The 24,098-nt window shown below is 43.1% G+C and overlaps 1 protein-coding gene across 2 annotated transcripts in view; it reads left to right on the forward strand.

Moving 5' to 3' along the window:
* The first annotated feature begins 7,509 nt into the window (after positions 1-7,509).
* Positions 7,510-24,098, forward strand: part of CDHR2 (cadherin related family member 2) — a 370,864-nt gene continuing 354,275 nt past the window's right edge. The window contains exon 1 of one of the 2 annotated variants that reach the window (XM_073545075.1): positions 7,510-7,649. The gene's annotated coding sequence lies outside the window, so the exon portion shown is untranslated. Of the gene's footprint in view, positions 7,659-24,098 lie in introns of both variants that reach the window. The other variant, XM_073545074.1, reaches the window with a different exon arrangement.

Here is a 24,098-nt window from a genome sequence, read left to right on the forward strand (position 1 = left end):
TCTTTCACACTTCAGTTTTTTTCATCAGTCAAAATCCGCCAACAGGACGGATGGCGGATCCGTTTTAGTACTGATGACAACGGATGTCACCCGTCCGTTTTTTTGACGGATCCGCAAAATGAAGAATTTTAAAGGAATCGCAGCCTGGAAAAGGGGAGAGAGAGAGAAGAGGAGAGGAGAGAGAGAGAGAGAATTTTTTTTTTTGTCCGGCACCCAGAAAGAATTGCGGGTTAAATGAGTGTCTGGAGGATCCGCCAGAGAAAAAAACGTTGCAAGCTCCGTTTTCAAATCTTTGAGGATGGTGACGGACAGCAACTTTTGGCGGATCCTCAAAAAAAACGGATGCAACGGACGGCAATCCGTCACAATCCGCCATTAATGGAAGTCAATGGGGAAAAAAACGGATCCTCAAAAGAAAATTGAGGATCCGTTTTTTTTCAAAACCTGGCGGATTGTGACTGATTGCAAAAAACGGAAGTGTGAAAGAGGCCTAAGTGTCACCTCATCTACACTGCCCTGGGACTACAGCCCTGCCTGTGGAGGACTATAACATCACTGCTGCACCACACCATCTGTCCCAGAGGATCTGTCTGCAGCGTCGGCTTACATCTCTTGCCGAACACCACAGGTGGCGTCACGAATCACTTATCATAAGCACACTGAACATTCTCCTTTTACAATGGGCGCCCAGGGCCACGGGCCGGGTCCCAGCTGCCGTGACATCTCCTATTGAAGCTTATCGGGCCCAGTACCAAGTACTCCGCAGCCCTGGGGGGGGGCGACCCAAGAGGCTCTGGACTGAGGTCTAAGGGGTATTTACGTTTTCTCCTTGTGGAGAGTGACATACCAGCTCTGGCTTGTCAAGGTAAGGAGGCTTATTCGCCGTGCAGTGCTCCTCTGGGAATATAATATGCAAATTGCCTCTTTAGAGAAAAAGAGGACTTGAACTCTATAGCGCCACCTGTTGGTAGTAGCGATCCTACAAGTATGGTAAACACAGACACACAGATGACACCCTGATGGTAAACGCAGGCACACGGATGACACTGATGGTAAACATACGGATGACACACTCATGGTAAACGCACACAGATGACACTGATGGTAAACACAAACACGGATGGCACACTGGTAAACATAGACACTCGGTTGACACTGATGGTAAACACAGAAACACGGATGACACACTGATGGTAAACACATGGATGGCACACTCATGGTAAGCACACACAGATGACACTGATGGTAAACACAAACACGGATGGCACACTGGTAAACACAGTCACGGATTACACACTGATGGTAAACGCAGACACACAGATGACACACTGATGGTAAACACGGATGACACTGATGGTAAATGCAAAGACAGATGACATGCTGATGGTAAACACAGATGACACTAATGGTAAACACGGATGACACACAGATGACACTGATGGTAAACACGGATGACACACTGATGTTAAACACATGGATGACACACTCATGGTAAACAGAGACACGCATAACACACTAAATGGTAAACACAGACACATGGAGGACACACTGATGGTAAACACGGATGACACTGATGGTAAACACGGATGACACTGATGGTACACACCGACACACAGATGACACACTGATGGTAAACGACACTCAGATGACACTGATGCTAAACACGGATGACACTGATGGTAAACACAGACACACGGATGACACACTGATGGTAAACACATGGATGGCACACTGATGGTAAGCACACACAGATGACACTGATGGTAAACACAAACACGGATGACACACTGGTAAACACAGACACGGATTACACACTGATGGTAAACGCAGACACACAGATGACACACTGATGGTAAACACGGATGACACTGATGGTAAATGCAAAGATAGATGACACGCTGATGGTAAACACGGATGACACTAATGGTAAACACGGATGACACACAGATGACACTGATGGTAAACACGGATGACACACTGATGTAAAACACATGAATGACACACTCATGGTAAACAGAGACACGCATAACACACTAAATGGTAAACACAGACACATGGAGGACACACTGATGGTAAATACAGACACACTGATGGTACACACCGACACACAGATGGCACTGATGCTAAACACGGATGACACTGATGGTAAGCACACACAGATGACACTGATGGTAAACACAAACACGGATGGCACACTGGTAAACACAGACACGGATTACACACTGATGGTAAACGCAGACACACAGATGACACACTGATGGTAAACACGGATGACACTGATGGTAAATGCAAAGATAGATGACACGCTGATGGTAAACACGGATGACACTAATGGTAAACACGGATGACACACAGATGACACTGATGGTAAACACGGATGACACACTGATGTAAAACACATGAATGACACACTCATGGTAAACAGAGACACGCATAACACACTAAATGGTAAACACAGACACACGGAGGACACACTGATGGTAAATACAGACACACTGATGGTACACACCGACACACAGATGGCACTGATGCTAAACACGGATGACACTGATGGTAAACACAGACACATGGATGACACACTGATGGTACACATAGACACACGGATGACACACTGATGGTAAACAGACACTGGGATGACACTGATTGTAAACATGGATGACACTGATGGTAAATGCAGACGTGGATGACACACTGATGGTAATCAGATACATGGTGGGCACACTGATGGGAATCACAGACACATGGAGGACCCTGATGGTAAACACTGATGACATGAGTACCTTTTATTCAAGTTTGTGTTTAAGCACAGATGTGTGAATGAGGTCTAATGCAGACGTTTTAGTGAGGCCTAAAACTCCAAGATAGTGTGTAGTCATATGTTACACAGACGTATGATTTCACAGGCGTCTTTTCCAACACTTCCTTGATTTTCTCATGGCTAGGGTATTATAGACTCGTTTTGCTTTACCCAAACTGAAAACTGAAAAAAAATACAACCACAATAGGTGTCATTGGGTATATATTAGACAAGCAATACACTAAAATACACAGAACATTTACACATCACAAGACCCTTAGATTTCTTGTAACTGGGAATTTCAATTTACAAGAATGCAGAGCAAATAAGTTCATTACTAACCACTAGAGGGCCTCATTCAACAGCAATTGATGTCTTAGAACAATAAAACCTGTTCCTTTTGGGAATGGCGCTATGATGACTGATCCTGACACTACACTGCCATCTAATGGTAGAAAATAATTACTGCAGATTTTGTACCTTTATTGGTGGAAAAACTGGATTGCTTTCTTTTCCGAACACGCACTATACTTGTCCGGTCACTGTGTCTAGTTGTTCATCCTTGTGAATGAAGCTAAGCTGCAATGCTTGGTACTGGCCATAGACAATAGTGCTTCTGTCACTAGGAAAATGGAAAATAAGAAAATACTTATAATTGAGTGTTTTCTCCATCCCAAGAATCACATTTTGTAAAAGCATTATGGTGTTTGGATGAAATAAGTTGTAGATAATATATTGAGTCATTTAGCCCACACACTTTTACGACATACGGTATATGGTTACTGCTAAATTTGTATGGCCAGTGCACATATTTCCTAAATTCTAGAGCGCTAGCAAAATCGGTCGGAGGCTTAAAGGGGCATACAAAGCATGCTCTGTTAAGGATTAGTTATGCATACAATCAGATCAGAATATCACATCAAATTCGGGCATGCAGTGATTTTTTTCCACAAAAGTCTCTGTCCAAATAAAAAATCTGACGTTTGTACGGCCACACAGATTTTGGTTCGAGTGCGTTCTGATGTTTTTTCGGATAGTACTCAGACTGAAAATATGCTTCTCTGCACCTGCCCAAAACCTTTGGCTACATGCACATTTTAAAGAGGGCCTATCACTTGCCGTAAATGTGTAATATTTACCCTTGAATTTGGCATTGTTTTTCCTTTGTTCCTATACCTTTCCATTTCTGAGATATTACCTCCTCATCCCTGAATATAAATTGTCTTTTCGTTCTCCGGAAGAAGAGTCCGATAAAGAAAATCTGAGAACCACGTACACTTCACGGAATAGAGAAGCTTTATATACAAGGAACAGGGGGCCACATCTCAGGAACAGAGAGGTGTGGGGTTAAAGGAAACTGTTTCTGAGCTAATTATTTAATCTGTATAGCTTCCTCTGGATCGCTGTCTGTTGGGGTCCTGTCCTGCTCTGCCCTTATTAACATTGATGTCATATGACACTTGGTAAGGTTTTAATACTAGGACCGTTCTTACTGTGCACGCCTTGTCTCGAAATGATGGCTTTTATGCTTTAACCCCTTTGCGCTGCAGCCCTTTTTCATTTTTGCATTTCTGATTTTCGCTTCCCTTCTTCCCAGAGCCATAACTTTTTTATTTTTCCATCAATGTGGCCATGTGAGGGCTTGTTTTTGCGGGACAAGTTGCACTTTTGAACGACCCCATTGGCTCTGACCTAATATGTACTCTAAAATGGGAATTCCAAGTGCGGTGAAATTTTTTTAGAAAAGTGCAATTCTAAAACTGTTTGGATTTCTTTTTACCAGGTTTACCAAATGTTAAAACTGACCTGCCATTATGATTCTCCAGGTCATTACGAGTTCATAGACACCAAACATGTCTAGGTCCTTTTTTATCTAAGTGGTGAAAAAAAATCCAACGTTTGTTAGAAAAAAAAATTGCGCCATTTTCCGATACCCATAGCGTCTCCATTTTTCGTGATCTCGAGTTTGGTGAGGGCTTATTTTTTGTGAGCCGAGCTGACGTTTTAATTATACCATTTTGGTGCAGATATGATCTTTTGATCACCCGGTATTGTATTTTAATGCAATGTTGTGGCGACCAAAAAACTGTAATTCTGGCGTTTTTACTTTTTTTCTCGTTACACCGTTTAGCAATCTGGTTAATCCTTTTTTTATCTTGACAGATCAGGCGATTCTGAACTCGGCGATACCATATATGTTTGTGTTTGATTTTGTTAAATTGTTCTATTTTGAGTGGGGCGAAAGGGGGCTGATTTGAATGTTTGCTTTTTTTAAAATGTTTAAAAACTTTTTTAGAACTTTTTACATGCTTCAATAGTCTCCATGGGAGACTAGAAGCTGCCATAACCTGATCAGCTCTGCTACATACAGTCAATGATCAGATAACCTGTATGTAGCAGAATTGCTGACTTGCTATGAGTGCCGTCCACCGGCGGCGCTCATAGCAATCCGTCATTGTCAATCATAGAGGTCTGCAATAGACCTCTGGTTGTCATGCCGACCCATCGGTGACCCGCGATCACATGACGGGGTCACCGATGGGCGGATTTCCGGCGCCATTGCTGGAAGCGCGCATTAAATGCTGCTGTCAGTTTGACAGTGGCATTTAACGGGTTAACAGTCACGGGTGGATAGAGACTCCACCCGCGGCTGTTTCAGGTACATGTCAGCTGTTCAAAACAGCTGACATGTGCTGGAAAAAATGTGGGCTCACCACCAGAGCCCACATCAACGGGGAAGCACAACATGCGCAGTACTAGTTTGGCGCATGTTGTGAAAAGGTTAATTATCAAAATAGCGTTAACCAAGTACCCTATTTACATGTATTATTACCATTTTCTTCTTTACTTGCTGTAGGGTATTTGCTCTTTTTTTTCTTGGCTTTTGTTTTAAAAAGAAAAACATCTCTGTAATACTGTAATTTCCTCCGGGATCAATAAAGTTTATCTAATCTAATCTAATCTAATCTAATCTCTAGATTCAGGAGACAATGGCATTTACACCAAGTAAAAAATAAACACAGGATAGCGACTCCTGCTCTATTTCAGGAATTCTTGTATTGTGATGATGGAATGGGGTGGTAAAAAATTAGGGTATGTTTGTATACAGCTTTTTTGCTCCTTCTTGGTGTGTTGTTTTGACATATTTTTTGTGATTTCAGGCTTTTTTTATGTCTCGGTTCACTCAATAGTCCAATGTGGAGCATTGTATTCATCCATAAAAACCTCTAGAATTCACATGTTGCTTATATTTCTTTATGGAAAACCATTGAAAACAACAGTAAGCTTTTCAACGAGCATTTGAAGTGGTTTATAATGTGGATTTCATAGCAAAATCCATGAGAAAACATTGTGGGAACTTACCCTTAGGGTGGGTATATTCACAAAAATATATTTTCAGTCCGTGTGCGCAACGGACAACACAGGAGCCAATTGTAAGCTATGTGTTAGTGCACACGGACAATTTTGGGAACAGATCTCATATCAGTCCAGAAAAAATTGCAGCAATGGATAGTAAGGCATGATTTATAGACCATGTAATAGTAGGCAACATTCCTGCATCTGTCCGCTATACAGATATGGAGTCATTCTACAAAATTCAGAATTTAGATTTAAGGAGGTCGGGTCAAAAAAATGGCATTAAATCATTATACACCCAGTGATCCATGCAAAATTAATAGTATAATGCCAACAAGAAGTAGACATGTATAGAGTTCAGTACAATAGGATAAGATCAGACAGAAGAAAATGTACACAAGAACCAATTATAGTAAAGAAGTACAAATTTTTATTAACATAATAAAGAAAAAACACAAAGTTAAAAATAGTGGGAAACGTTTCGGCTATTGCCTTCTGGGAATCCCCCAATTGGAATTTTTGCATGGTGCCTTGGTTCCCCATTATTTTTAACTTTGTATCTTTTCTTTATTTTGTTAATAAAATTTTGTATTTCTTCACTATAATTGTTTCTTGTGTACATTTTTTTTCTGTCGTCTGATCTTAAAATTCAGCACTTGTTTCAACTTAACTTTGGGGTTCATGTAGATTTTGGTGAAATTGGTCTTATCCCATACAGCAATGCCGCGGCTCTCCAGACCCGAACTTCACAGCTTCGTATCTTTCTTTGGGGCTGTCGCGCTTGGGTCTGGAGAGCCGCGGTCAGTCCATGCATTAGCGGTCCATACTCAGACCGATTTGCAGAGACGTTTACATGAGCCCTTATGGTGATTAAAAAATGTAATGTATAATGTACTGATAAGATTAAAAAAATTCAAAACATGAATTAAAAAATAAATATTATTATTGCTGCACATTGGTGGGGAAAGAAAGTGAACGATGCTTCCCGTCTCTGTACATGGTTCTTTCTATATTTGCTCTGTCTCTCTGGAGCAATGGAATCTCTGGAACAGCAATATCACCCACTCTGTTACAGCAAAGAAGACATGCAACAGCCGTCGTTAGTTTGTGTACTCTCGGATGGTCTTCCATTTCTGCAGACCGCACTATTTTAATAATAATGACATACTCAAGGATGTAATATTCTGCGTAGAATGTGAAAGTTGTTGTGAAAACTGATTATTGTGTTATTGCTGTGCAATTAATTGTGAACGTAGGTGTAACGTTTTGTGGCCTTTGGACATGTGACACACCTGTTATTTCAAGGCAGGCTGATTTCCTGGTATAACAGACCTCAGTGCTTTACATAAAAGGAATGTGTGCAGCATTCATAAAGTAAGCCTCCGTTTACATGGAATACATTATTTGCACAGACCTAATGGCATTGAACTAAATTTCCATATAGACAAATACAGGAAGGAGTCTTATGCCTTGATAGAAGAATAATGCTGTTTAGGTAAGATAGGTATGTGTTCATTTTACAATCTTTCTCAATGACTATTCCTACCCCTTCACGCCACAACCAATATTTGTTTTTTTGTCTGTAAATGATCATACGAGGAAAATGTAGGCCACGTGAATAATGTATAAAATGCCAATGTTTATTGTTACATAATCAATGATAACAATTAGTGATGAGCAAATGTGCTGGAATAAAGTGTTATCTGAGCATGCTTGTGTGCTAACTGATATGCTCGAATCCCTGCGGCTTCATGTCTCGTAGCTCAGACAGAAGCAACACATGCGAGATTGCCTGTTTGTTAGGCTAACCCTGCATGTGTTGCGGCTGTTAGATAGCCCCGCAGGGACTCGAACATATTTTTCGAGCACGCCCAAAGGCACTCGGTTTGCACCTGAGCATGCTTGATCAGATACCACCTTATCCAAGCATGTTCGCTCATCACTAATAACAATTTATCATCCTGCAGTTGCATTTATTGATACAAAATAAAATAGGTTCAATACTAATAGAAAATAGGACAAACAATTAGAATATACGTTTGGCAATGGTGGCAGCTACTGTTAATGCATTACAGTTGGATAAGAGAAAGGCATTGTCCAAGCTTGGGGCCCACGTCTGCAGCCTCTTTATGTGATTGCAGACTTGTGCATCATCACAGCACATATACAGGATTATTTGGTCCTGGTTCATACTTCCTGCCACATTCTGACTAGACGTGTCCAGCCTCGCTCAATTCATTAGAATTTAGCTGGCTTGAATATGTCTAGCCGGCATTTATGTAAATCACATACTTGTGGTCACTGATCTGCACACTCTCAGCATCGGAGAATCCTGACTGTGTGCGATGTGCACGCTGTGAGGATCCACAAGTCTGCAGTCACAAAGAATGACTGCAAACATAAACATGTTTGAACAACCCCTTTACAACCTTGGACGTAAAGGTACATTTAAGGTCGCCTGTTTGATACGAGCTCAGGTGAAGAGCACACAACTTTTCCAGGACATGTCAACTGATTTGAAATATCAGAAACATTGCAATTAGTAAGCTGAGTGATGTCATACAAATGCTCAGAAAATCTACAGTCATGCCTCAGTTTTGGGACTCGATCCGGTGCCCTCTTGCTGCGTGGTCCCTTTCCCTGTCTGCTGCGGCACAACCAGCTGCTGATAGTTCTTTTCTCTTTTCTTTCCTTTCTTCGGTTTGCATCTATTCAGGTGTTTCTCACGTCCCTCTTTGGTTCTGTCCTATTACATCTTAGGAAAGACTATTTATACTCGCCTTCACCTGCATCCTTGCTGGCTATATTTCAAGACATGGTATTTGGAGATCCTGCATCTAAGCTAGGGATTATTTTACCTGGTTATTCTCTGATGCTTTTCCTACGGTTTGTTTGTGTGTCTTCCTCCCCAATATACTTTCCTTTCTTTTATATTTGGGGTCTGGAAGTGTTCTGTCCAGCCATATAATTGCTGTCTAGAAGGTCTAGTCATTTTTAATGTCTTCGATTATTACAGACATTGTATTTTTGTGTGTATTAATCCTTCATATATTTCATACTGTAAGGTAACAGCACCACCTGCTGGCCGTTTGATGCATAGATTCTAGTTTAATTTGCAATGTATTGTGGGATTGTTCCTGTTACATCATAGTCTTGTTTATGACACTGTGAGGGGAACAGCAGCCATTATTCCTCCATGTGTCTTAGGAGAAACTACCCCATTTGTGTTCTTCATGCTTCACAGCCTGCTCTAAGCATAGTTGGTAAGCACTATCTAGGTGTTATAATCCTGTGTTTATAACGTTTGTTGTATTAAATAGGTAATCATCAGCTATGTATTACCTCATGGTACCTATGTATTACCTCATGGTACTTATGTATTACCTCATGGTACCTATGTATTACCTCATGTTACCTATGTATTACCTCATGTTACCTATGTATTACCTCATGGAACCTATGTATTACCTCATGGTACCTATGTATTACCTCATGGTACCTATGTATTACCTCATGCTACTGTGTATTGCAGACTATCTGTATTTTATGCTCTGTGCAGTTATACATTCTGAAATGCTCCTGTTATTGCATCCTATAGCTTCATTTTTCCTGTCACATCTGCAATCAATAAAAGAAGGTTACAATTTTACAGCCTCTTTTCAAAAAAGAAGACAGGGGGTTTAGCTACATGTCTCATTGCACACCCTGCTAACGTGTATGAGGACAGTATAGTGAAACAACTGCTGAGAACAAGCTCAGAAGATCTGACGTTACAGAGCCCGCCATTATCCAAGCATACGGTTATTGCATACGGATATTGCAGCAACCTCCTAATGGTCGGACCGAATAATCGGACCATACGGAGCCCGCCATTATCCACGCAGAGCCGACAAAGGGATATTACAGCAGTCGCCTAACTGTTGAATCATGTCTCAAGGACGAGTATCCTCTTTCAAGATGAGATCACGAGTTGGTTCCTCCAAGACATCATCCGTCAGCAATGCTGCCGCTATTGCCCGCGCAAAAGCTGAAGCGGCAAAAGCAAGAAGCACCTTTGCTGAGGAAGAGATAGAATTAAAAATTTAAAAGTTCAGCCTTCTCAACATCCTGTCTTACCATTTCATCATTTTACAGGATGAAAATGATGAAATGGTAAGACAGGATGTTGAGAAGGCTGAACTTTTAAATTCCTATTTTGCATCTGTTTTCTCTCAGAAAGGAAATGTAACACCAACTGTTATTCACTGTCCTATTAAGGGAATAGAAGAATCCAGGATATCTATAAACAGAAAGATAGTGAGGAAACACTTAGCTAACCTAAATGAATTCAAGTCTCCAGGTCCAGATGAATTACACCCCAGAGTACTGAAGGAGATAGCAGAAGAAATTTCTGAACCACTCTCCATAATCTTTGAAAATTCTTGGAGAACAGGAGAAGTGCCAGAAGACTGGAGAAGAGCAAATGTTGTTCCTATCTTCAAAAAGGGGAAGAAGGTGGACCCAGGCAACTATAGGCCGGTGAGTCTGACTTCTATACCAGGAAAGATCTTTGAACAAATTATTAAACAACATGTAAGTCAATACCTGGATAAGAATGAAGTGATCAAACAGAGTCAGCATGGGTTTGTAACTAATAAGTCATGTCAGACTAACTTAATTTCCTTCTATGATGGTATCACTGATTGGGTGGATCAAGGAAATGCTGTAGATATAGTATATCTTGACTTCAGCAAAGCATTTGACAAAGTCTCTCATACAATCCTTATTGAAAAAATGACTAAGTATGGAATGGACAAGGCAACTGTTAGGTGGATTCATAGCTGGCTTAGTGATCGGACCCAAATGGTCGTAAATGGCTGCACATCCAGTTGGAAGAATGTCTCAAGTGGGGTACCACAGGGCTCTGTCCTGGGCCCTGTATTGTTCAACATCTTTATCAACGATTTAGATGAAGGAATTGAGGGTAAACTGATTAAATTTGCTGATGACACAAAGCTAGGAGGGATAGCTAATACTAGAGAAGAGAGAGAGAGGATTCAAAAAGATTTAAATAAACTGGAGAAGTGGGCAGTAACTAACAGAATGGTTTTTAACAGGGAGAAATGCAAAGTACTACATCTGGGCAATAAAAATGAAAAAAGCATATATAGAATGGGAGGAATAGGGCTAAGTGACAGCACATGTGAAAAAGACTTGGGTATACTAATAGATCACAGACTGAATATGAGTCAACAGTGTGATGCAGCAGCAAAAAAGGCAAATGCAGTTCTAGGATGTATTAACAGAAGCATACAGTCTAGATCACGTGAAGTCATTATTTCCCTCTACTCCTCTTTGGTCAGACCTCATCTGGAATATTGTGTCCAGTTTTGGGCACCACATTTTAAAAAAGACATCAACAAACTGGAGCAAGTTCAGAAAAGAGCGACCAGAATGGTGACCGGTCTGCAAACCCTGTCTTATGAGGAAAGGTTGCAGGATTTGGGAAGGTTTAGTTTGCAAAAGAGAAGACTGAGAGGAGACTTAATTGCTGTCTACAAATACAGTGGGGAAAAAAAGTATTTAGTCAGTCAGCAATAGTGCAAGTTGCACCATTTAAAAAGATGAGAGGCGTCTGTAATTTACATCATAGGTAGACCTCAACTATGGGAGACAAACTGAGAAAAAAAAATCCAGAAAATCACATTGTCTGTTTTTTTTTTCATTTTATTTGCATATTATGGTGGAAAATAAGTATTTGGTCAGAAACAAGCAATCAAGATTTCTGGCTCTCACAGACCTGTAACTTCTTCTTTAAGAGTCTCCTCTTTCCTCCACTCATTACCTGTAGTAATGGCACCTGTTTAAACTTGTTATCAGTATAAAAAGACACCTGTGCACACCCTCAAACAGTCTGACTCCAAACTCCACTATGGTGAAGACCAAAGAGCTGTCAAAGGTCACCAGAAACAAAATTGTAGCCCTGCACCAGGCTGGGAAGACTGAATCTGCAATAGCCAACCAGCTTGGAGTGATGAAATCAACTGTGGGAGCAATAATTAGAAAATGGAAGACATACAAGACCACTGATAATCTCCCTCGATCTGGTGCTCCACGCAAAATCCCACCCCGTGGGGTCAGAATGATCACAAGAACGGTGAGCAAAAATCCCAGAACCACACGGGGGGGACCTAGTGAATGAACTGCAGAGAGCTGGGACCAATGTAACAAGGCCTACCATAAGTAACACACTACGCCACCATGGACTCAGATCCTGCAGTGCCAGACGTGTCCCACTGCTTAAGCCTGTACATGTCCGGGCCCGTCTGAAGTTTGCTAGAGAGCATTTGGATGATCCAGAGGAGTTTTGGGAGAATGTCCTATGGTCTGATGAAACCAAACTGGCACTGTTTGGTAGAAACACAACTTGTCGTGTTTGGAGGAAAAAGAATACTGAGTTGCATCCATCAAACACCATACCTACTGTAAAGCATGGTGGTGGAAACATCATGCTTTGGGGCTGTTTCTCTGCAAAGGGGCCAGGACGACTGATCCGGGTACATGAAAGAATGAATGGGGCCATGTATCGTGAGATTTTGAGTGCAAACCTCCTTCCATCAGCAAGGGCATTGAAGATGAAACGTGGCTGGGTCTTTCAACATGACAATGATCCAAAGCACACCGCCAGGGCAACGAAGGAGTGGCTTCGTAAGAAGCATTTCAAGGTCCTGGAGTGGCCTAGCCAGTCTCCAGATCTCAACCCTATAGAAAACCTTTGGAGGGAGTTGAAAGTCCGTGTTGCCAAGCGAAAAGCCAAAAACATCACTGCTCTAGAGGAGATCTGCATGGAGGAATGGGCCAACATACCAACAACAGTGTGTGGCAACCTTGTGAAGACTTACAGAAAACGTTTGACCTCTGTCATTGCCAACAAAGGATATATCACAAAGTATTGAGATGAAATTTTGTTTCTGACCAAATACTTATTTTCCACCATAATATGCAAATAAAATGAAAAAAAACCAGACAATGTGATTTTCTGGATTTTTTTTTCTCAGTTTGTCTCCCATAGTTGAGGTCTACCTATGATGTAAATTACAGACGCCTCTCATCTTTTTAAGTGGTGGAACTTGCACTATTGCTGACTGACTAAATACTTTTTTTCCCCACTGTATCTAAAGGGCTGTCACATTGTAGAAGGATCAACTTTATTCTCATTTGCACAAGGAAAGACTAGAAGCAATGGGATGAAACTGAATGGGAGGAGACACAGATTAGATATTAGAAAAAACTTTTTGACAGTTAGAGTGATCAATGAGTGGAACAGGCTGCCACAAGAAGTGGTGAGTTCTCCTTCAATGGAAGTCTTCAAACAGAGGCTGGACAGACTTCTGACTGGGATGATTTAGCGAATCCTGCTTTGAGCAGGGGGTTGGACCAGATGGCCCAGGAGGTCCCTTCCAACTCTACGATTCTATGATTCTATGAATTGAAACTACAACAAGCATGCCTGGATGCAGAGAAAGCGCGCCTTGAAGCAACATTACAGAAACTTGCTATTGAAAAAGAAACAGCAGCTGCCATAGCAGAAGCCTTAGAAGCTGCCGTATATTCTGACGACGAACATAGCAGTGTGCTAGGCCTACAACAAGTTACTCATGATCTATTGCAGCATACTGCAGAGTACATCCATCAGCATTCCAAATCAAATGATGATCCAGACCCACAGGCGAAGACAGAGCATTTTGTCAACAAGCCAAGCCAACCAGATAATTCGGACCCCCAGAAAACCAACTATCAGTCTCCTTACCAAAAGCAAGGAAATACACATTGGGATGATACTGACTACAATAATCTTTCTCCAGAACAGAAGATCCGGAATCTGTCCCAGCTTAAAGAGAATCCCTTCGCTTCAGAAAGGTACTACAGCAGTTGGACCAAACCAGAGACATCTAACAGGTATGATAGCATAGCACACATGTACTCTAACAACACTCCATCAGCTGGCATCAGTGCCAATCAAGCCACGATGGACTTTGCCAAGTTCCTTGATCGACGTGAGTTGGTCATTAAGGGACTTGTAAAGTTCAGCGATTGCGCTGAAAACTACAGGGTTTGGCGAGCCGCCTTCAAAAATACCATAAGAGACATAGGTCTATCATGTAGTGAAGAAGTGGATCTCTTGGTAAAATGGCTAGGAAGTGAGTCTGCCGAACACGCAAAGAGAATCAGACACATTAATGTAAATTATCCAGATGTCGGCCTCAAAAGAATTTGGAATAGACTCGATGAATGCTATGGCTCAGTAGAGGTTATAGAAAGTGCCTTGTTTAAAAGAATAGAGGACTTTCCTAGAATAGCGAACAAGGATTATTCAAAGCTCAGAGAATTAACTGACTTGTTAATGGAGTTGTGTATAGCAAAAGCAGAAGGAGATCTTGTGGGGTTGACATATCTCGACACTGCTAGAGGTGTGAACCCCATAGTTCAAAATCTTCCATATAACCTGCAAGACAAATGGGTTACATATGGTTCTAGGTATAAACAGACTTACAATGTACCATTTCCTCCATTCAATGTGTTTGCAGATTTTGTCTCAGAACAAGCAAAAATTAGAAATGATCCTAGCTTTGATTTCATGCAGTCATGTGCCAATAACTCTGTTAGTAAACCTCGTAGAACAACTGTAGAGGTCCACAAAACTAACATTTCTTTCACAGGTTCGGTTCGCAAAGAGTTCAGCTCCAGTCAAGGAGAAGACAAATCCAAGGACCCAAGCAGGCAGTGTCCCTTACACAAGAAGCCTCATTCCTTACTTAAGTGCAGAGCTTTCAGAGAAAAGTCATTGGAAGAAAGGAAGGCCTTCCTTAAGGAGAACCGCATCTGCTACAAATGCTGCTCTTCAACATCCCACTTCGCCAGGGACTGTGAGGTTAGTGCAAGGTGTACCGAATGTGACAGCACTGAACATAACTCAGTTCTACACCCTAGACCACCATCGGATGCTTTGCCCCAAGAGCATAGCGGGGAGCTGAATGACTCAAATACTGACACTCCAGACATTACTTCTAAGTGTACAGAAGTTTGTGGAAACCTCATAGGAGGCAAGTCCTGCTCTAAAATTTCCCTAGTGAGAGTCTACCCGGCAGACGAAAAGGACTAAGCCATCAAAGTATACGCGATTTTAGATGATCAGAGTAACAGGTCATTAGCCAAGTCTGCCTTCTTTGATAGCTTTACAGTCAGAGGACCCAGTGCCCCCTACTCTTTGAAAACTTGTGCCGGTATAGTAGAGACAGCTGGTAGGAGAGCAACAGGCTACGTAGTCGAGTCTATAGATGGCCAAATGTGTCTGCCCTTACCAACCATATTGGAATGTAACCAGATTCCTGACAACAGGTCAGAGATACCTATGCCTGAAGTGGCATTGTATCATCCTCATCTGAAGCGTATAGAACGCCTGATTCCTAACCTTAACCCAGAGGCTCAAATAGTCTTGCTCCTTGGGAGAGATATTTTACGAGTCCACAAGGTTAGGCAGCATATCAATGGCTCACACAATGCTCCATATGCTCAGAGACTCGACCTTGGGTGGGTCATTGTAGGAGAGGACTGTTTAGGAGAAGCACACAAACCGACAGTGGTTAACAACATGCTTACCAGTACGCTTGATCTCTCTCTCCTTCAACATGTGAAAATCACTACTTCATAAAGGAGTTGCTACACAGCACTTCAGCACCAAGTATCTTAGCGAGTCGTGCCAATGATGATTGCATTCGGAATTGCGACCAAGAGCACCCTGGGTGTACGGTCTTCCGCAAGACCAAAGAAGATAATAGTACAGCAATGTCATTTGAAGATAGACTGTTCCTAGAGATGATGGAGCAAGGAATGGTGCAGGACAAAATGAAGAGCTGGATTGCATCTCTACCCTTCAAGCCTCAAAGACAACGCATGCCTAACAACAGAGAACAAGTTTACAAACACTTTGTCTCCCTCATGCGCAGCTTCTGTAGTAGACCAAAGATGAAAGACCATTTCTTAACCTTCATGGAGAAGATATGTAAGAACGGTCATGCAGAGTTAGCACCTACACTTCAAGACTTTGAGGACCACTGGCACCATGGTAAACACGTCCACACAGCTCTACAGCTAGAGCAGTCAAAGAATATAATTTTCTGAGCTGTACAACGGGAAAGCTACACCAAAGAAATCCACTGTGTAACCAAAGACCAATACCAAAAGATAATGTTCTGAGGAAACTCGACCAGTCATGGATGGAGATGGTCTCTTAAGAATAGGACGCCATAAAGAGGCAAAAATAGGTTCTGCAGAGAAACATCCCGTGATAGTTCCTGGACAACATCACATAGCTACTCTGCTTGTTCAACATTATCACGAGCGGACAAAACACCAAGGTCGTCTGTTCAGAGAGGGAGCCTTAAGAACATCTGGTCTGTGGATAGTTGGAGCTAAGAGATATGTGTGGAGATTCATCTTTAACTCTGTTACTTGCAAGAAACTTCGTGGTATGTCACAGATTCCGAAGATGGCAGATCTTTCATATGGCCAATTTAGCACAGATCCACCTTTCACCAACATCGGTCTTGATGTGTTTGGTCCTTGGTCTGTGGTTGTCCGACAAACCAGAGGAAGCCACGCAAACGGGAAACGATGGGCGATTATATTCACTTGTCTATCCATTAGAGCCGTCCACATAGAGGTAATTGAATTTATGGACACTTTGAGCTTCATAAATGCTCTCCAGCGTTTCATTGCCATCAGAGGACCCGTCAAATATATTCGTTCAGACCGAGGCACGAACTTTGTCGGAGCAGCAAGAGAACTGCAACTCTCTTCCAACTTGGATATGAAGGACGTAGAAAAATACCTAAGTATACATGGGTGTACTTGGACTTTTAACCCACCACATTCTTCACATATGGGAGGTGTTTGAGAGAGAATGATAGGTGTTGAAAGGAGAATCCTCGATTCAATCTTCTTCCAGGAAGGATCTGCAAGACTGACACACGAAAGCTTGACAGCATTCATGGCCGAAGTATCAGCCATCATAAACGCCAGACCGTTGACTCCAATTTCCAGTGATCCTGATGACCCAACTGTTCTCACCCCAGCCCTGTTGCTTACACAGAAGACCGACCCTAATTGCTCTCCACCTGGAGAATTTAATGTTAAAGACCGTTACACGAGTCGATGGAGACAAGTACAGAGTCTCTCCAATGCCTTTTGGGACAAGTGGAAAAAACAGTACCTGCCTACTCTGCAACAGAGGAGAAAGTGGCAAACCAGGAAGCCTAACCTCCAGCCTGGCAATATAGTACTAATGAAAGACTGTCAGTCTCGAAGAAATGAATGGCCATTAGGTCTCATTACCCAGACATTCCCAAGTAAGGATGGAATCGTACGTAAGGTGGAAGTAAAAATAGGAAAACAAGGTGAGACCAAATTGTTCCTCAGGCCAGTAGGGGAACTCGTTCTGCTGTTCTCATCCAATAAACACAATAGTGACGTCGGCTGACGTCAAGCGGGGAGTGTTCTGTCCAGCCATATAATTGCTGTCTAGAAGGTCTAGTCATTTTTTATGTCTTCGATTACTACAGACATTGTATTTTTGTGTGTATTAATCCTTCATATATTTCATATTGTAAGGTAACAGCACCACCTGCTGGCCGTTTAATGCATAGATTCTAGTTTAATTTGCAATGTATTGTGGGATTGTTCCTGTTACATCATAGTCTTGTTTATGACACTGTGAGGGGGACAGCAGCCATTATTCCTCCATGTGTCTTAGGAGAAACTACACCATTAGTGTTCTTCATGCTTCTTAAACAGCCTGCTCTAAGCATAGTTGGTAAGCACTATCTAGGTGTTATTATCCTGTGTTTATAACGTTTGTTGTATTAAATAGGTAATCATCAGCTATGTATTACCTCATGTTACCTATGTATTACCTCATGTTACCTATGTATTACCTCATGTTACTGTGTATTGCAGACTATCTGTATTTTATGCTCTGTGCAGTTATATATTCTGAAATGCTCCTGTTATTGCATCCTATAGTCTCACCCTTTCCTGTCACATCTGCAATCAGTAAAAGAAGGTTACAATTTTACAGCCTCTTTTCAAAAAAGAAGACAGGGGGTTTAGCTACATGTCTCATTGCACACCCTGCTAACATGTATGAGTGTTAGGGCTGGCAGAACGCACCAAATTATACAGTTGTGGCCAAAAGTATTGACACCCCTGCAATTCTGTCAGATAATACTCAGTTTCTTCCTGAAAATGATTGCAAACACAAATTCTTTGGTATTATTATCTTCATTTAATTTGTCTTAAATGAAAAAACACAAAAAGAATTGTCCTAAAGCCAAATTGGATATAATTCCACACCAAACATAAAAAAGAGGGTGGACAAAAGTATTGGCACTGTTCAAAAAATCATGTGGTGCTTCTCTAATTTGTGTAATTAACAGCACCTGTAACTTACCTGTGGCACCTAACAGGTGTTGGCAATAACTAAATCACACTTGCAGCCAGTTGACATGGATTAAAGTTGACTCAACCTCTGTCCTGTGTCCTTGTGTGTACCACATTGAGCATGGAGAAAAGAAAGAAGACCAAAGAACTGTCTGAGGACTTGAGAAACCAAATGGTGAGGAAGCATGAGAAATCTTAAGACTACAAGTCCATCTCCAAAGACCTGAATGTTCCTGTGTCTACCGTGCACAGTGTCATCAAGAAATTTAATGCCCATGGCACTGTGGCTAACCTCCCTAGATGTGGACGGAAAAGAAAAATTGACAAGAGATTTCAACGCAAGATTGTGCAGATGTTGGATAAAGAACCTCGACTAACATCCAAACAAGTTCAAGCTGCCCTGCAGTCCGAGGGTACAACAATGTCAACCCGTACTATCCGTCGGCATCTGAATGAAAAGGGACTATATGGTAGGAGACCCAGGAAGACCCCACTTCTTACCCCGAAACATAAAAAAGCCAGGCTGGAGTTTGCCAAAACTTACCTGAAAAAGCCTAAAACGTTTTGGAAGAATGTTCTCTGGTCAGATGAGACAAAAGTAGAGCTTTTTGGGCAAAGGCATCAACATAGAGTTTACAGGAGAAAAAAAGAGGCATTCAAAGAAAAGAACACGGTCCCTACAGTCAAACATGGCGGAGGTTCCCTGATGTTTTGGGGTTACTTTGCTGCCTCTGGCACTGGACTGCTTGACCATGTGCATGGCATTATGATGTCTGAAGACTACCAACAAATTTTGCAGCATAATGTAGGGCCCAGTGTGAGAAAGCTGGGTCTCCCACAGAGGTCGTAGGTCTTCCAGCAGGACAATGACCCAAAACACACTTCAAAAAGCACTAGAAAATGGTTTGATAGAAAGCACTGGAGACTTCTAAGGTGGCCAGCAATGAGTCCAGACCTGAATCCCATAGAACACCTGTGGAGAGATCTAAAAATGGCAGTTTGGAGAAGGCACCCTTCAAATATCAGGGACCTGGAGCAGTTTGCCAAAGAAGAATGGTCTAAAATTCCAGCAGAGCATTGTAAGAAACTCATTGATGGTTACCGGAAGCGGTTGGTCGCAGTTATTTTGGCTAAAGGTTGTGCAACCAAGTATTAGGCTGAGGGTGCCAATACTTTTGTCTGGCCCATTTTTGGAGTTTTGTGTGAAATGATCTATGTTTTGCTTTTTGCTTCATTCTCTTTTGTGTTTTTTTCATTTAATACAAATTAAATGAAGATAATAATACCAAAGAATTTGTGTTTGCAAGCATTTTCAGGAAGAAGCTGAGTATTATCTGACAGAATTGCAGGGGTGTCAATACTTTTGGCCACAACTGTAAAATAATAGTAGGTGCCTTCGCAGCCCAGGGTCCACTGTGCAGAGGTGGTACACTGCTGTTAGGTGCTAGGTAATGGCGGAAGAATAGAGCGGCGTAAAAACAGTCACATGTGGATTACGTCACCCAATGTGAACAGGAGTGGACTCTGTTAATTCACAGAGCCGCACAGCTGCTGAACATGGATGCCGGAGCCTGTTTAACTCACAGAGCCCGGCCAAAGAGCGCACAGCAAGCGGCCACAGAACTCTACTCCTAGGACACGGGGTTAGAGTCCTTCTAGGCCCACTGAGCGCGCGGCGTTGCTGCCACGAGCGCCGCTATAGACGCTGGTTATGGAGTGTGGAGCATGGGGCACGGATGCGTGCCAAGTCACTGATGATGGCTAATGCCTGACTCAAACTTTGACCTACCCACACCTAAGCCTGGGCGCTAGCAGGCTAGGCTGCACAACACATGCGTACCAAGGGTAGGGGTTTCATAATGAGACAGTCACCAGAGACATTAATACGTGCATACACCACTCACTCCTCATAGTCTGAAAATACAGTCTATCCTAGCGCATGGCCGAGCGGCCATGCGAACCTTTTATAGCCGCGAGCGTCCGGGACCTTCCTGGCTTCTCGGATGGGCCAATCCGAACAGGAGCAGGACCTGAGCATGTGACCTTCGATCTCCAATGGGAGATCACTCCACGGGCATGCTCAGTGGCCCGACATGAGGACTTAGTCCCTGGAGAATCTCGCTGCTGAGCAGCCTGCATTGCCAAAGCTTTGCCAGAGGTGGCAGCAGCAAGGAAACCCACGGAGCTGGTCTGGGCAGAGCGCCAGGACCGACGAGTTTGCTGAGCAACCTCCTCTGCGGCTGGAGAGGAATGGGATACCGCTGGAAGCAAGGCTCAGGATTCCCACTGTGCAGCGACAGGAACCCGACGCCTAACATTACCCCCCCTCCTAGGGCCTCCTCCTCTCTGATCCTCGCTGCGCTCAAATTCCGCAATGAGAAGAGGAGCCTGGATGTTCTCCACCGGCTCCCAGGTCCGAGCCTCAAGACCATGACCCTTCCAATCCACCAAGTAAAACTTTTTGCCCCCGCATCACCTTGCATCCCACGATGGCATTGACCTCAGACTCGTCTGATGACAGGTCCGATGTCCCGGCAGATGGCTCAGAAAACCGGGACATGTGAACCGGCTTAAGGAGAGACACATGAAACGTGTCCGAGATAGCCAAGTGTGGTGGAAGGGCCAGGTGGTAGACAACAGGGTTGATCTGCTTGAGGACCTTGAAAGGGCCAATATAGCGCGGTGCGAACTTAGTGGATTCAACCCGCAGCCTGATGTTTTGGGCAGAAAGCCACACTAAGTCACCAGGGGCGAAGGTTAGAGCCGGACGCCTGTGTGTGTCAGCGGAGACCCTCATTCTCTCCTTGGAGGCCCTGATAGCATCCTGAGTGCGATCCCATATGTCACGTGCCTCCACCGCCCAGTCTGCCACCCTAGAGTCGGTGGACGACACGGGCATGGGCACGGGGATGCGCGGATGCTGGCCGTAATTTAAGAGGAATGGGGTCTGACTGGTGGAATCGGCCACAGCATTGTTCAAAGCGAACTCTGGCCACGGCAGCAAGGATGCCCAATCATCCTGCCTGGCCGAGACAAAATGTTGCAGATATGTCACCAGGGTCTGTTTGGCTCTCTCAACCAACCCGTTCGTCTCGGGATGATAGGCCGAGGAGAGATTTAGCTCAATGCTGAGCAGAGAACAGAGCTCTCTCTAGAACCGAGACGTAAACTGAGGACCCCGGTTGCTGACAATCTTATCCGGCATGCCGTGCAGGCGGAAAACATGTTTAATAAACAACACTGCCAGGCCCCGTGCAGAAGGTAGCCGCGAGAGTGGTACCAGATGCACCATCTTGGAGAAATGATCGGTGACCACCCAAATGACGGTGCTGCCACTGGACTTGGGTAGACCCACCACAAAGTCCATACCGACCATCTCCCATGGCCTGTCCGCTACCAGCAGGGGATAGAGTAACCCAGCGGGCCGCTGCCGAGAGGACCGATTCTGGGTGCAAGAGATGCATGCCTGAATATAGTCCCTGACGTCACGAGCCATATGCGGCCACCAGTACGTCCTCGCCAGGAGATCAGAGCTTCGTTTAGTCCCAAAATGTCCCCCCCGCCCTGGACGAATGAGCCCAAGAGAGGACCTCCGGTCGCAGATGGGCAGGGACAAAAGTCTTGCCCGGAGGTACCAACTCGAGAGCAACCAGAGCCACGGTCCTCAGACTCTCCAATGGAACTATCAGCTGAGGCTCCTCCTCCTTCGATGACACCACGGAGAGAGAAAGAGCGTCGGCCCGGACGTTCTTCTCCCCGGAACATTATAAAATCACACATTTAGGTTACAATACGTGAGCAGGATGTGGATACAGGTGGCAGAGGGGCATATGCTGGCAGTGTGGTCCCCATATTCAGGAGCCTTATATCAGCCAACGTGTCTGCCACTATTAGCATTACACAGGAGCGTTGCTAGGGTGAGAAAAGATTGGGGGGCCCAAGCCCCAAGACAACGAGTTGTCCCCCAACCCCCTCTTAATTTTTTTTTAACACTGCAGATAACACAGCAGTGCTCCCAACTGTCCTGGATCCAGTGGGACAGTCCTGATTTAGATATTCCCACCCGCTATCCCAGCCGGGATTGTAGTTTTCCCGCACTGCGAATCAGCCACCACGCCCACCTGTCAATTCAGAAGGGGCTGTGTACCGATTGCCATACAATTCCCTCTATGCATAGCACACTCCAGAACAGAAGCCCTCCCGGCTCACGTGACCAGTCACATGACTGTGACCTTATCCTATGTAACACCAGAGATAGCAGTAATAACTCTCGGAGAACAGATAATGTAGTAGATGTCACCTGCAGTCCTATGTAACACCACAGATAATCTTACTCTGAAATGCTATGGCTATGTTCAGATGCATTTTTTTCAGTAGCCAAAACCTGTTCTATTGGCAGTAAAAATGTTGCGTTCAAAACACCTGTTTTTCAGCTTGTTTCTGGTGTTCTTTATACTTTTTTCAGCTTTTTTTAAAGTGAGGCTATTTACTCTTGCCCTGATATTTACATATGATCAGAAGAAAGTTTCCAACAACTTTCTATGACCAGAGCCCTATCACAAAATATATATTTCAGACTACAGTTAAAAAGATCTTTAAGATTGGATACACTAAAATGGTTTCAGATCGCCAACTATATTTCTGGTTCTACATTAGGCTTCCCCAGCTATATTTCTATAGCCTTATGTAAAAGAATCTGCAATTGTCTATATGCCTAGTCCACTTTTAACCCCCATATGACACAAATATCAGATGATGCCTTGTCAATATACTCGCACCATTCACTGCTCTTAAAATTCAAGTAAGTCAACAGCGTACACAAAGGTTAATCCTTTCCAGTAATCCAGATTAAACATACTGTTTCAACAAGCATTGTCTTTTAGTACACTCAACACTAAGGCTGCATTTCAATAGCCATTGCTGGTCTGACCTCATGAACTCTGGTTTCCAAGAATTGGATATGGTGCCTTCAAATGCTAACATTTCAGGTTAATTTCAATATGGACTAATCAATATATTACAATATGTAGGCTTTAAGATATCCATATTTTTATTAGCACCACAATCCACCCTTGGATATCTTATAGCCACACATTATTTATCCAACAACAACAAACCAATGCATGCATAATACAAATTACTCCTTAAAGTCAACCTAGAGCTAACACTTGACCCACTAGCTATATTAGTTGGAATATACTGAAAAGTGATCTTTCCAAAGGAAAACATCCAACCTCTAGGCAATCTTACATGTTCTGTAAATGATGGAGAGATCACTATACTGTTACACGTCATATTTGCCCGCCCTCATACTTTTACACTTTTTATCTGAACTGGAGCTACATATAATAGCCCTCTCCCCATCCCCTGTCTGATTCATGATATTTAAATGTTTATCAGAAGTCCACTGACAGCATGGATCAGCTGGCATAATTCTTGGAATCCTTCTGTTAATCATTTCTCCCAT

This window comes from Dendrobates tinctorius, unplaced genomic scaffold, assembly GCF_039654945.1.
Source record: "Dendrobates tinctorius isolate UK_male_01 unplaced genomic scaffold, ASM3965494v1 ptg000139l, whole genome shotgun sequence".
Classification (NCBI taxonomy): Eukaryota; Metazoa; Chordata; class Amphibia; order Anura; family Dendrobatidae; genus Dendrobates; species Dendrobates tinctorius.